The sequence below is a fragment of the Tupaia chinensis genome, unplaced genomic scaffold (assembly GCF_000334495.1).
Source record: "Tupaia chinensis unplaced genomic scaffold, TupChi_1.0 Scaffold000354_1, whole genome shotgun sequence".
Taxonomy (NCBI): domain Eukaryota; kingdom Metazoa; phylum Chordata; class Mammalia; order Scandentia; family Tupaiidae; genus Tupaia; species Tupaia belangeri.
Window position 1 is genome coordinate 2558426 of NW_006159849.1, and position 15004 is coordinate 2573429.

The following is a 15004-nucleotide window of genomic DNA, read 5'->3' on the forward strand; positions in this document are numbered from 1 at the left end:
CAGAAGGGAGAGCTCTATTGTCCTAGCCAATAATTTTACCTGTATTGATGGCACAACATGTTATCTTTTTCTACATCAGAGATTTTCTTTTTGGTTTGTTAGGCAATACTTGAATTTTCATCAGAAAGTGAATCACTCTAAAGTGTATATTATTTTCAAAGAAGGTGGAATTTTGTCATTAGTCAATATTGTAGTATTGTTTTTTTCATAGTTCTAAATGTCACTTCCAAACAAGAACCTACATTGGATAATTTAGTAATGAACAATGATATGCTTTCAGAAGTAAAGCACAGTTGAATTAAAAATATTTATTATTTTAAAAGAATTATTTAACTTTATTTACTTATCGTTATCATTATTATTATATTTGACATGAGAGAGAGAGAAAGCAAGCCCAGGTCTGGGACTTGAACCACTGTCGGCCATGTGGGAGTCCAGATTCTCAACTACCACACCACCTGCCAGCCCCTAAAAATAATTATTAAGGCACTATGAAAGGCATGTTATTGGCAGCAACTACAGAGTTCCGTAATTTGAAATAATGAATAATGCCCTCTATATTAAGCCTCACGGGAAGAGTTCAACAATGAGAACTCAGTAGCTACTTTGTTAGAAAACTCACATTTTATTTTATCTGAGAGATAGTAAATATTCAACAAGTGTGATTGGATTTTTAATCTGAGCTCTATTTTGAATAATAATAGGACAAAATCTACATGTATGCAACTTCTATCCAGTAGTATTTCTTCCTTTTAGTAGCTTTCACATGTAGGGGGCATCATGTGTCTCCATTTTCATCATCTTGTTACCAGGCTAAACGTTTGAGCATTTCATATGTATGATTGTATTGCTAGGTATAGTCTGTATTTGTTTGCTTTTGCATTCCCAACAGAAATATCTGAAATCGGATGATTTACAAGAATAGAGGCTAAATAAACCTCTATTCACAGTTTAGAGGTCCAACATCTAGGGAGCAACTTCTGGTAAGGCTACAGTAAGACAGAAGGCAGGATTTTGAGCAGAGCTATTCTTAAGTTCCCCTTTTACAAACCCCCCAGAATTCAATCAGAGGGTTCCTACCCTAATGACCTTATCACACCCAAAGATCCACCATTGAACACCAAGAAGGGATTGGTTTTCACTTAACGCCTTTATCATACAACCAAGTCTCAACAGGAATTTTTTGGGAATGTCCAGACTACAACACACTCACTATTCAACTTACTTTCCTCTTAATATTCTTTAATTTTTAATTTTAATTTTTAGATTCCTTTAAAATGTTAGTAGTAAACAATCATAGCCTTAATATTATCAGTATAGTGCATTAAGTATAGTGTAGTATTGTTTTTTTCCTAGTTTTAAATGTCGCTTCTAAAATTGTGTTCTTTTAAAATTAGTTGAGTTATACATATAAAATGCACAATATATAAAATAAAATATACCTTTTTAAAAATCATTCAGTTGAGTTTTAAAAATTTATATCCATGTAACCAACCATATAGTCAGGATGCAGATAGTTTTATACTCTTCACAGCTCCCTTGCGTTTCTACTGTGTCATACCTACTGCTGATCTTTAGCCTCAGGCAAACACTCATCAGCTTTCCGTTTCTGTAGATTATTAGAATTATGTTTTCTAGAATTTCTTTTAGCCAGAGCTACACATTAGGTACTCTTTCATCAATGGCTCCTGTTGCTTAGTATAATGTTGAGATCCATCTATATTGTGGACATATGAATAATTTTAGTTTTTATTGCTGATTAATGTTCCATTTTAGGAGTATACTACATTTTGTCCATTCGTTTATGGACCTTTGGATGTTTTAGTTTTTAGCTATTACTAACAGAACCACTGTAAATACTTGTTTGCAAGTCTGTATTATAGTAAATAAGTCTCATACCTTGGTTCTTCATCTGTAAAATGGAGATAAGTACTACTTATATGATTGGGTCAATGGGATGAGCAAATCAAGTCTTATAGGCAAAGCACTTGGAATGCTGAGAGTTTTAACCTGCTGTTATTTTGTGGAATAATAAGCACTAAAATGTTTACTTTAAAAATTCACACACCTTCTGTCATATTTTCATACAGTAGACTAGGAAAAGTTTAATTAATTCTGGCTATCTCTGTGGAGTTAGCTATCTGATGATTTAAATGTTTCCTTTTCCTCCCTTATATAAAAGTTTATTTTAAATTTTAGATGAAAGTATATTCAGTTCTTTAGAAAGTAATGTCTAACAATTTTAATCACTAGAAGTTTCTTCATTGTTTTTTGTTAGTTTCCTTTACTTGGTTTTGACCTAATTCCTCAAGACTATAAGCTTTGCATTCAGAATACTTTGTAAATACTTAACGTTGATGATCTAGTAATTTGGAGGTTCATTACTGACTTGTTTTTGCTGTTCCTTGTGGCCTAGTTCATTATTCATGTTTATTCTGGCTCAGTCTCTGAGTGTGGTCAGCCTACAGGGGACGGTCAGTCCAGAGCCAGGAAATACTGGTATTATTCATTGCCTTCTTATTTTTTATGGCACATGGTAGAAATATTTGCCTCTGACTTTTTCACTTAGACCAGTTTCTGATGTAGCCACAGAACTTCACAGATGAAAATGATTCATATTTGTTTATTTCGATTTTGACCCCAAAGATATCTTTGGTTGTTCAGATCAGGATATAATTGGTTTAAATGGACAAAATGGTTTCTAACATCTTGGATTATGTGAAGAAAAGACCCAGGGATGAAAGGAAATAAGAAAGCAAAGGTAGGAACAGAACTGATAAATAAAGACAGTTATGGCAGTCTACTGTTATTTATAGGAATAATTGTTGGATCTGTCTGGTGTGGAACTTGCACCTTTCCGTTTTCTCCCCCTTCCTTTGTCTATATAGGATACAGTGATGTAGCTGAAAGACCCTAAAGTCTGCAGTTAGTTTTAGGGAAGATAGAAGTCTAATTCCTGCTTATTTGTTATAGTGACCTCAAAACAAGTCTTTTACACTTCTTTAGTTTTTTCACCTGCAAATAAAGTTATTAGTAAAAATATCTGTATTAGCTCTTAATAGGACTGATTTGAGAATCAAAATAATATACGTAAAATATTTTGTAAATGGTAAAATAGCTAAATATTTGATGATAATGATACTAATAACAACCATTGACCTTCAAAGCTTCCTTAACTTTAATTTTGCTCTGGAATTCTATTTTCACATTTCTGCTGCCCTCTTGGTAGGCATTAAGTTCAGTGAACCATAAAATGTACCATTATTACTCAACCCATGCATAAGTGTTTCCCTGACCTCATTCTTCTTCCAAGTGGTGAAAGGTGCTGGTAGGTATAGCTCATTGCAAAAAGCTAGAACTCATCGTGAGAGCTTTATTGTGGTGTTGTATGACAGAAGGATGGATCAAGGCTGGACGGCAACTCAGAACAAGTGATACGGTGGGCCCCTATATATGCTCTTTCTGTTGTCTAGCTAGTTTGCGCCATTGTCTTTATGTTCCATGATGACATACTTCTTCATAATTTTGAGTATGGTATGAGGAGAAGAGAAAGGTGGTTTTACAAATGAAAAGGTTGCCAGCAAAATTTTAGTTTTGTTACTAAAATTATAGAAAATCTAATAATTTATTTTGTTCTCAAAATAGTAAAATACAGTAAGTTAGACTTACTTGATAATTTATTGCCATCTTGATTCAGGTGCATGCTCATTCAGCTCAGCTAAGGGTTTGGCAGGGCCAGCAGGTGGCGTGGTGGTTGGGGTGGAGAACTACCACATGGATGACTGTGGTTTGAGTCCCAGACCTGGTGACTTGCTTTCTAACTTTCCCTCTCTGTCGGCCTCTGTGATGAATTAAAAATAATAATAATAAGGACTAGCAGGTAGCGTAATGGCTATGTTGCTGGACTCCCATGTAGTCGACCATGGTTCGAGTTCCAGATCCGGTGGCTTAAACTCACGCAAGGCATGTTCGCATGCGTGCCCAAGATCCCGAAAGGAGAATGGAGGAGAGGGGATCACGGTGTGGCCAGCTCCCCTGGGGGATGATTTCTCGCTTTCTGTCTCTCTGTCTCTCTCTCTTTCTGGCGAGTGCATACACCCTATAGCAAAAATAACAATAAAGGAAATAATTCTTTAAAAAAAGAGAAGGCTTTGGCATCAGTTTCAAAATGACAGAATATGATTCACAATTAGCACTATTTTATTAAAATAGGAAATGTTTGAGATACTTAGTAAAAATATACTTATTTTACCTTATTCTGTTAAACATATAAGAGACCCATGAGATTATTTTAATTAAAAAAAAAAAACTTGTTCTTTGGATACTCGAAGGAAATTATAAAGTATAATTATATCAATTTGGTATTCTTTACAATTTGATAGTACAGCATCTATTTTTATGCTTTTAGTAATGTATGCAGTGTTGAAAGCATTGAAGTTGCATAAAATAAGAAATGTGAAATGTGTCCTACATTTATTTTGTTGTTTTCTTATACTAAATGGAAATTGTTCCGGTGCTCTACTGCTGAATGCTGCCTTTTAGCCATTTTAAAACAAATTTAAAAATAAATGTTCTGTCTTTTAAAATTATAATTTTTAAATCCTTAAATTCTGGTTGAATGGAGCACATAATAAGGAATAGTTGAAGTCATCAGGACAACACTAACATGTAGCTTTTTATCATCTCATATATGATATTGCTAAATTGGTTGGTTGATCCAAAAACACTCTATGTAATATATAATTTTTATTGGTTCATTGTTTCCTGATTTGAAAAGAAATTGCCCTGGATTTGTTTTGACACTGACTTTCAAATAAATAACTTATAAGTTTTTTTTAACATGTATGAATTGGAATCAACCCATGTTTATGTGATGATATTCTATTTTAATTGATGTCACCTAATTAAATAAATCAAGTCAATGTCTTGACTAATAAGTTTCACGTAATTATAAATCCATGTTATATAATAATATTTGTCATTTATTGAGCTCTTATTATGTATCAGACACTGCTGATATAAGCCCACAAAATTCAGTAACTTGTTTACTCTCTCTAATTACTATAAGAGGTAGAAGCTATTTATTCTCATTTTATAGGTAATTTGTGTTTTGCAGTTGGTATTGATAGTTAAATAACTTTCCTGACACCATGTCTACTAGTTATGGTGAAGCCAGGGTACGAATTCAGGTATGTGGATAGAGAACTTAGCACTTTTAACTGTTATACTGTGTAAGTAAATATAAGAAACTTACTATAAAGCATAAAATCCTCAAATTAATCAGATTTGAGCCAACAGATGTGCAAAACCTGTGTCTCCTTTTATCAGGAAAAAATAGACATTTAAAGAATTGAGATATTTACATAATCTAGAAACTAGCAGAATCACTCATTTAAAAATATTTACTGTTAAGGCTGGCAGGTAGCATGGTGTTAAGGGTGTTGGACTCCCACATGGCTGGCTATGTCCCAGACCTGGCGGCTTGCTTTCTCACTTTCTCTCATTCTCTGGTCAAAATTTAATAAATAAATAAAGTTCAATAATTCTTTTAAAAATAATTTACTATTATAAACTCTGTTAAGCTAATCACATGTTCTTCCTGGAATTTTCTCTCTGGAAGTTTTGTGAGTTTACAGATTTTAGGAAGATAACTAGAATTCCTCCTTACTAATATGTATGAATCTATTCTTTCTTTTAATCTTGATTCCTGTTTTCTCTCATTTAAAAATCTATTAGGGACCAGGTGGGGGCACAGTGATAATGCAGCTTGCCCCTCATAAAAAGGGTTCTGTCCTGGGGCCTCTCTGAGCAGGCAGGATACATGCACATGTGCCCATGATCTAGGCCAGGTGAGGCTGGGCTTGTTCTTTCTGTACTTGCCTCTCTCTCTCCCTGAAGAAATAAACACACTTAAAAATAATCTGTGCATTGATTAGGTCATTTAATTCTTCTCTTTTTCCTTTACTCATATTTATTGAGAGGATTCTGTGGCTCACAAATTATAACACATTATATTGGATTGTCAAAAAAGTCATCATGCATTTTTCCATAGAAAAATGTCAAGATTTTTCCAACAATGCAATATTTTATTTTAATTCATACTACTTCCTAACTTCCCTTTTTGTATATTGTGTTTACCCATGGGTTAGTTAGAAGTATATTGTTCAGTTTCCAAATATTTGTAGATTTTCCTGATATTTCTGTTACTGATTTCTAATTTAATTCTTTTGTGATTAGAGAGTATACAAATTTGAACCCTTGAAATTTATTGAAACTTACTTCTTTTATGGTCAGAATAGATCTGTCTTAGTAAATATTTTGTGGGTACTTGAGGATATATATTTTGTTGTTTAGTGTAGTGTTCTATAAATGTCAGCCTAGTCCAATTGGTTTAATATTGTTGTTCATGTATTTAATATCTTTACTGATTTTCTGTCTACTTGTTATACCACTTACTGAATCAATCTCCGTCTGTGATTGTGCATTTTGCTATCTTTCAGATCAATTAAGTTTTGCTTTATGTACTTTGAAGTTGTGATAATGGGTACATAAACATTCAGGATTATTATGTTCTTTTGATGGATTAACTCCTTTATTGTTGCGAAATGACCTTTTTCACTCCTAGTATTTCCTGCTTTGTAATCTACTTTGATATTAACATAGCATAGTATATATTACATAATTTTACCTTTAATTTATCTGTGTTATTTAATTTAAAGTGAATTTCTTGCAAGCAACATTTACTTTGATCTTTATTTTAGTTTTATATGATTTGACAATCTCTGCCTTTTCATTGGTGTGCTTAAACTACATTTTATGTGATTATTGATATAGTTAAGTTTAAATGCAGTATGTTGCTATATATTTCTGTTTGTCTTACCTATTCTTTGGTTCTGTTTTCTTTTCAAGAATTATTCATTTATTTTTACTTATTATTATTCTCTAATTTGACCAGAAAGAGAGAGAGAGAGAGAGAGAAAGCGAGCTGCCAGGTCCAGGTTCTGAATTGTGGTTGGCCATTTGGGAATCCTGCCACCCCAGCCACCCTGCCACCTGCTGGCCCCTAACTTTATGTTCTTTGCTGGTTTATTGCTCTACCGCTTTGGTTTACTCTTTTAGTGGTTACTGTGTGCTTCTTTAACTTATCATAGTGTTCCTTCAAATAATATCCCATTCATGAATAGTACTGAGTTGTCTGGAAAGTCATAATGCCTTTGCATAGAAAAGCATAGAAAAATACATCATGACTTTCCATATGATCTTATATAAGAAAAACCAGTGATTCTCAACAGCAGCAGGGGCAGTAGGATGAAGGACTATAGTGGAATCATTTGGGGTGTACATTTGAGAACTTCGAGAAATGTCTCACTTCAGATGCCTGTTGTTCCTTTCATAGGAATGCTGATAACACCCTTTATTTCTCTACTTGGGAAACCTGTGACTCAGGTTCAAAACTTTAAATCACAACAAAACAAAAAGCAAACAAACAAACCAAAAACAGTGTAGCATAATGCAACATGTCTTGAAATCAGGTAGACCTGATTTGAATTCAGCATTGCTTCCTGGATATGTGAGCTCGGACAAGTTACTTAACCACTCTAGTGCTCATGCCTAAAATGTAGATAATAGCCACCCCATAGAGCTGTTGTTCTGTGGGCTCATATAATATTTGATTTCTATCTTTGTTTTCAAAACTAATAGCAAGTTATTTGTCAAGCAGCTAGTTCAATTGCTTCGCAGTTGTAGGATTTCCAAAAATGCTTTGCCTGTAAGGATTGTAGACTTATGGGTTGACTCTTATGTAAGTGTTCTTACTTTGCTTTCATGGTAAATCATCTCTTCAGACTTTTATCAGTCTTTTACATCTTGAAACAATTTGTTCATATGTAGCGAAGAAATCATTAATATAAATGAGAATACTGTGAGTGAATATGACAATGAAACCGAATAGGTTGAGAGTTTGGGGACATCTCAGCAAAGAATAAATCTTCAGGAAATCTAGCAGCTGGGACGTTCAGGAACATTACTCCCCATCTTCTAGGAATTGATAGAAATGGAGACGTTGAAGAGTCTGAACTGAAATGGTGTGAGAGGGAATGCCATCTTGGATCTCACTGAGTTGCTTTAGCAAACAGGCAGTTCATATTTGGGATTAGAATTTCGGTAAATGAGGAGTTAGAACAGGTTTGAAAGTCATCACAATATACAAGTAAAAGTTGAAGCTGCAAAATATATTTCAGGGACAGTGTGTACAGAGAAGAACACAGAAGGCCAAGGATGTATCTTAGGGCAATAGTCCTTGTTGGGGGAAGAAGAAAGAGGAGGAGGCAGCCAAGGAAGTTAATGCTTTGCTCATCTGGGCATCTTTCCCAGCATCTCACAGCAGTGACCTGCATCCAGTGAGTGAATATTTATCGAATCTATAGTGGACATAGGTCTTGTTAGTTTTATTCTTAAATAAATCGAGGTCTGTTATTGTGCCTATTTAAATGCTGGTGGTTATCTAATGAATGTGCTCTTTTGATAGGATAGCAAGTATGTGTTTGGGTATTTAAAACTGGCCTGTGTAATGGAAACCAAAGAAGTCCCATAGCGTTTACAAATTCTCGCTGAGCTTGTAAGATTATGACTTTACTCCTAAGAGTGCCATTCTCTTAAGTACTGAAAATTTCAAATATAAAGTTAAAATTTTATTTCCATTCACTTGGAAATTTGAAAAACATTAAAAAAAAAACTGTAAACAGATGAGTATGGCAGCGAAATAGATTTTATAGTCAGATGTGGTTCCATGGGTGCCCTAATGTTGTCTTTTATTAGTAATGAGGTTTTGGGAAAATACTTGAACTTCCCAGAACTCAGTGTCCTTTTCAGTAGAGAGAGCAATATATTTTACTGGTTGTAACAATTAAAGTAATAACTTCAGTGGCAGTTAATTGTGTTAGGTGTTCAATAAATGGCAGCTTTATTTTTTTTTCCTGTAATTGAGGAAGTAAGATGAACAAAGATATCCCTGATTCACTGGAAGAATCTTTCAGATACTAAACACTAGCTATACTTACTTTGTGTTATTTAGATAGAAGGTATCATTTTTTTCTTTTCCTGATTTATTACTTAGTATTCATCCTCCCACACTGATATATCTTGCAAAAAAGCCTAAAAGGTTTTTCACTTGCAGCCTTGCTCACAGTTGCCAAGAGAGCTGCTACACTACAGAATTAAGCTTACTTATATTTGCTCCAACTGTCTTGATTCTCTGAAGGTGTTAAAGCAATGAACTGTTAGGTTAAATTTCTTATTCAGGAAGCATTTGTTCCTTTGTCTTCAAGGCAAGAAGAAAGGGAAATGGATACCTTTTTCAAAGAAATTGTGTCAAGTATCTGCAGTAGGTTTTATTTTTCTTTATTGAAGATTTTTCTTCTTGAGTTAATCTGAAACATGAAAAAGAGTGCCATCTAAGCAGTGAAGGTGGGCCATTTAAAAAATAAGTGTTCATTTCTGAACTAATCTAAACAATTATAAATTATAATGCAATATTTCTAAAATACTAACTCCCATATAAAAATAACTATTCTTGGAAAGGTACATCAATTACGTAAATTATGAATTGTTAATCATTGTTGAGTCTTATTTATGATATTTCACAGAGTAAATTTATTAGGTAAATTGAGTGCACCGAAAGAGTTCTACTTGGCATGAATTATGTTTTGCTTTAACAAATATTTTAATAACATTCTCTTGGAAAGATACAGATGTTTCTATTTGGGCAATTTAGATTAAAAATAGGAATTAGCATTCTTAGAAGAAAAGGTTATAACCAAAAATAATTTAGGTGTTGTTATAAAATGATACATTTTATAGAAATTTCTATGTATGTATTTCTCAAGGAAAGGGATTAGGAGACTTTTCTTGTTAAATTAGAAACAGTTTTATGTATATAAAAGCTTTAAGAACTAATTTTAAAAGTATGAGTTTTGGAATAGCAGATGATGTGGTGGTTAAGGTGCTTGATCCCATGTGGCTAACTGTGCATTTTGAGTCTCCGGACCTAGTGGCTTGAAAAACATACTGGGTGCCTGTGAGCGTGGCCAAAATCCGGGGAGGAGAATGGAGAAGAGATTGGGTATAACCAATCCCTGGGGCAACGATGGGGGTGGTGGGAAGGTGATTTCTCACTTTCCTTCTCTCTCTCTCTCTCCAGTGAGCATATGCACCCTATAGTTAAAAAAAAAAAAAGTTTTAGATTAATTACTAGAAAATACATTAGAATCTTATTTTATAAACATTACCTTATTTTTTATAGTTATTGATTTTTATTCAATTCATATTGAACAGAAGACACAGATTTCCAGTGAAGGTCACTTTATTAATATTTCAATACTTTAATATAGTAAGAAATTTGCAGGTTTTTTGCTAGGCATTCAGAGATAGTCATACATTTTCTTCTTTCTAAAAATAACTTTGTAAATGGGATTAACATACTTAAAAAATGGACTTGTCTCCTGTTTTTTAAAACCAGATAATAGTGTTTGCTTCAAGTACATTTTATCTCTTGAAGTTATACGGACTCACTGATTTTATTGGTTTACATGGGTTTGGAGCAACGGCTGTTGAACCTGAGAAATATTAGTTTCAGCCTTTTCACTTTTATTTTATGATCTTTTTCTCAATTCATTTTACCTTAGGAAAATGGTATTTTTGTTGAGAGCCCTTTCAAGAAGAACAAACAGCCAAATAAATTAATAAGTCTTTCCTTATTATATGAAGCCTTTGCTACTTTTATCTTTCTACTGCAAATTACTATTTATACACTTAAAACTTGAATTACCTTAGAGTTGATTTTTTAATTTATAATATTCCTAGGACAGTGGTGTGGTAGAGCTTCATTATGGAGATTCAAATAAATCATGGCATAAACCATGACTCAAGGTCATTACTTTGAAAGACCTGTCCAACCTTAGACTCTATGAGCCTACATTCCTCTAAACATAGTCACTTAATGAAAAGTAATACAGCATGACTAGGGCTGACCTTTATTAGTCTTGTTATAAAGTGGTTCTACTGTCATCTGGAAAATATGAGCCAGGGGTAGTCAGCACTGTTGATCTGATTTCATAATAAGCTTTGTCTGAGACACCAAACATTGTGTTCATGTGGCTTGTGAGTGCTGAAAATAGTTTAGCTCTTATTTTCCATGTCTATAATGATCAAAATGGTGTGACCTTAAGATCCTATGGATAATGGCAAAATCAGTCATTAAGATGTGCCAACAGAATTTCGAAGAAGAAAATGATCAGTTAATTAAGTTGTATTGTTGACTTAGCTTGTATGTATAGAACAATTAGGAGAGGCTATTGTGTACCTACTATATAACCATGGGCCTGACTAGTTTCTTCCACTTAGGAGAGGGGAGAGGGTGAAAGGGACTGGGGATAAAAAGGGAGAAGATTCAAAAAAGGGAGGGCGGGAAAATGTAACATTCAACATTGAATAAACCCTGTAAGGGAATGGAGTTTACATATGTGAATAACTTTTTAATTGTGTTGTTTAGGAAACATCATCCTTGTAAATATGGTTTATTAGAAAAGTGACTCTGTGGAACTATGAGAAATAACCCTTATTTTTAGGTGATTTTGTATTTGATATGTAAATATTAGTTTACTGTTACAGTACAACAAGAAAATCATTCATATTACCTTCATAAGAAAGGTTACATAGAAGGCATAATTTTGAATTGGTTACATAAGGTAGTGTTTGTGTCTACCTTGCTTTAATATTCTTCAGTATGGTAGACGTACTCCTTCTAGGTAAAAGAGGTGTGGACAACATGTGAGCTAATAAAAACCAACACCATGCATCCGATGACTAAAGAAATCAAGCAGTATGGTTGATTTTAGAGTTACATTTGTACAGAACAATTTTTAAACCTTTTTAAGAGAAAATGTGAATATTATATATAAAGGCATTAATTACATTTTAACATGGATAAATAGTACAAGTTGTGGAATGCTTGTAAACCTTCCATCTAAAACTGATTATCCTTATGAGCATTTCATGCTGTTTGACAGTGAAAAGTACACCTTATAAAAGCTGTTACACAAACCATTACATTTGAAAGGTTTCCGTCTCACACCCTAAAATTACACTTATTTGCTGCAAGTGAAAGTTCAGAATTTGTTCCCTATTTATTTTGGTTGCAATTACCGTTGTGTTGAATTTTGCTTTTTCCCTCTCCTGGCAAACTAGAAATTAGTCTTCTTGGTTTCTTTATTTCAGTGTAAACATAGTTTGTATATTATAGGTTGCATCCAGAGATGATGTAATAATAAAATTCTGAACCTGAAACACTCAGATGCTCCATGCAATAAAATACTGAGCCTGGTGGACCAAAGTACTCTATATATCTGAGAAAAAAACAACTTTGTAAGATAGTCTGGAATCCATGTAGAATATAAAAACCCAGTAAACCATTTTAGTTGACATCTCCGCACATACAGTTTGCCTCACTTGAAATCTTGTTAAACACCCTGAAACAGTGCCTTATTCATTTATGTAAGAAAGAAACTTGGAAACGTCTAAGAGACCCTCTTATTTTAGGATTGCATTCTCCATGTTATATGAGTATTTCTTTCATTGTGTAATAAGCACTTTGAGCTTCTGGCAGGCCTTCCTACTTCTTTTTGAGTGCCTTTCTTCTCTTATAAACCCTAGTCAGAAAGAGCTTTTTGATTGAGAATTACAGTCCTGAGTTCTAATGCCAACTCTGATACTAACTAATGAATCTATTCAGTTAACTGATCTCAGATTCCCTGTGAAATGGGAACCTAAACTAGATGGTCTCCTGTGTACTTACTGACTTTCAAATGTTGTGATAATGGGAAGCAGCAGGCCAGGTATCTGAAAACCAATTACCTTCCCCCACCCAAAAAAATAATAATAATAAAATAAAAAATACTGATTGATCAGTAAGCTGAGTGGGTAGTTTTCCTAAAATCAGCTTGTGAAAACATAATTTCACTGAATGGTTATTTTGTTTAGTTTACTAAATACTCTGATTTATCAATTTGCTTAATGACCAGTTTCCCAAATTATCAACTGGCTGACATATGCTTGTATAATCTAAGCATAAAGTTTGTCACAAATCATCCTGTGTGGAATAATTACAAAAGCCTGACATTTCTGGTGAGAAGTATTCATTTAGTTAAATTTTAATTTGGTTTGAAATTTTCCATAGCAATTTTACTCCAGATAGTTTTCAGTAGAATCAGTCCAACTCAGCAATGAGCCACATTTGTTATTGATATTTTGAATGATACTAAGTGCTTTTATTTACTTAAAACAGAAGCAACATACTCATTTAGTTGAACTAGCTAATGTATGTTCGAATGAATTTTTTTATTTGCTACAGGGTGTGTGTGCTTGGTACTGTTGAGAGAGAGAGAGAGAAAGAGAGAGAGAGAGAATGAGAAAGCAACTCTGGGTGGATGAGCAGACCACATTCTTTTTTCCTCCATTCTCCTATCAGGATTTTGGGAACATATGTATACATGACTGGAGTTGTTTTTCAAGCTGTTGGGTCCAGGATTTGAACTGTGCCGTCAGCCATGTGGTATCCAGCCACCTTAACCACCATACCGCAGACTGACCCTGTTGATCCAGTTTTATCATTTGCCCATCATACTCTCTTCCAAGGATGGAGAAAATAAATATACTGTATGAGTACTACTGTCTTTGGAATTAGAGTACGTTTTTAAGTCATGCCCTGTAGGCAAAATTGGAAGTATTTGGAAATCCTCTTCTATATATATTTGTGTGTCTTTATATATCTGTGAGGTACTGTGTCCAGCTTGACTTTTTTTTGTTAGATTCATAACATCATGTGCACGAGAGACAGAGACAGAGAAAAGGAACCACTCTCAACAAGGTCCCATCACATAGTGATCCTCTTTTCGTGTCCTCCAGCATGTCAAGATTCCAGGCCTGCATGCATGTACCTGGTGTTTTCAGGCCAGTCCAGATATCTGAACCTTGGAATATGAACCTTGGGATCCTAACTTGTTGTGTTGGCCATGTGGGGTTCAATTCCTCTTGAGTAGTACATTACTGCTGTGCCCCAGAGCTGGTCTCAACTTAACTTTTGATGTTAAAAGCCTATTATCTGTATATTTGGCAGTAGTGTGTTTGTGTGTGTGTGTGTGTGTGTATGTGTGTGTGTGTGTATGAGAGAGAGGAAGGGAGAGAGAGACAGAAAGAAACATGGTTATCACAACACAGACTTTTTGAGATATTAAAGAATAACAAGTCTTAGTGAAAATTGAAAAATTACTTTTTACTTTTCTCTGATCACTAGCAAAATATTTGAGCATTTATGTCTCACATGCATTGGATTGAAACAACAAGATAAATAGATCAAAGTGTTTAATGAAGTACTTGGCGTATGTCAAGGAATGACAGCCCTGTGTTCAAAAAGGAATGGAGGTGATAGTTGGACTGAAAGACTATTCTGTGCTATTGCTATGGGGCTTAGTTACCCTGAATACTTTCTTTAACCTGCAGTTCTCCTTAAGGTTTTATCTGCTTCCCAATTATTGCCCTTGATCGTAGTATCATTAGGTAGTAGAGTTAAATATATATTTCTTGCTGTTGAAGAAAAAAGTTTGTGACTGTGTATAAAGGTCAAGGAACCTTTGGCGTGGTGGCAAAGACCATTGAAATCAATTTTGATTGAACTAGATGAATGAACTAGATAAGATTCTCTCTTCTTTTGGTATATGAAGAGCTAAAGCTAGCTATTCCTATTCTTAGAAGTAGAATTGATGAAGACCGCCTGAAGGTTCAACTCCAGTATTTCAGGAAGAAAAGATACTGCACTATGGTATATTGATTTTTCACATTTTCTGAGCTCTGATTCAAATTCCAATGAGCATTTCTGACAATGCCTTGACAGAGGTAGTATACAACCCACATGATTTGGGCATCTCATCTGAGATCGATAACATAGCATAGC

At 34.1% G+C, this 15004-nt stretch overlaps 1 protein-coding gene across 8 annotated transcripts in view; it reads left to right on the top strand.

Annotated features, from left to right (window-relative positions):
• RFX3 (regulatory factor X3) overlaps window positions 1-15004 on the top strand; it is a 358769-nt gene that overhangs the window by 117649 nt on the left and 226116 nt on the right. For 2 of the 8 annotated variants that reach the window (XM_006152434.3, XM_006152435.3), the window contains exon 2: window positions 8241-8399. The exons of the other annotated variants lie outside the window; for them this stretch is intronic. The gene's annotated coding sequence lies outside the window, so the exon portion shown is untranslated. The remainder of the gene's footprint in view (window positions 1-8240; window positions 8400-15004) is intronic. 8 annotated transcript variants of the gene reach the window in all.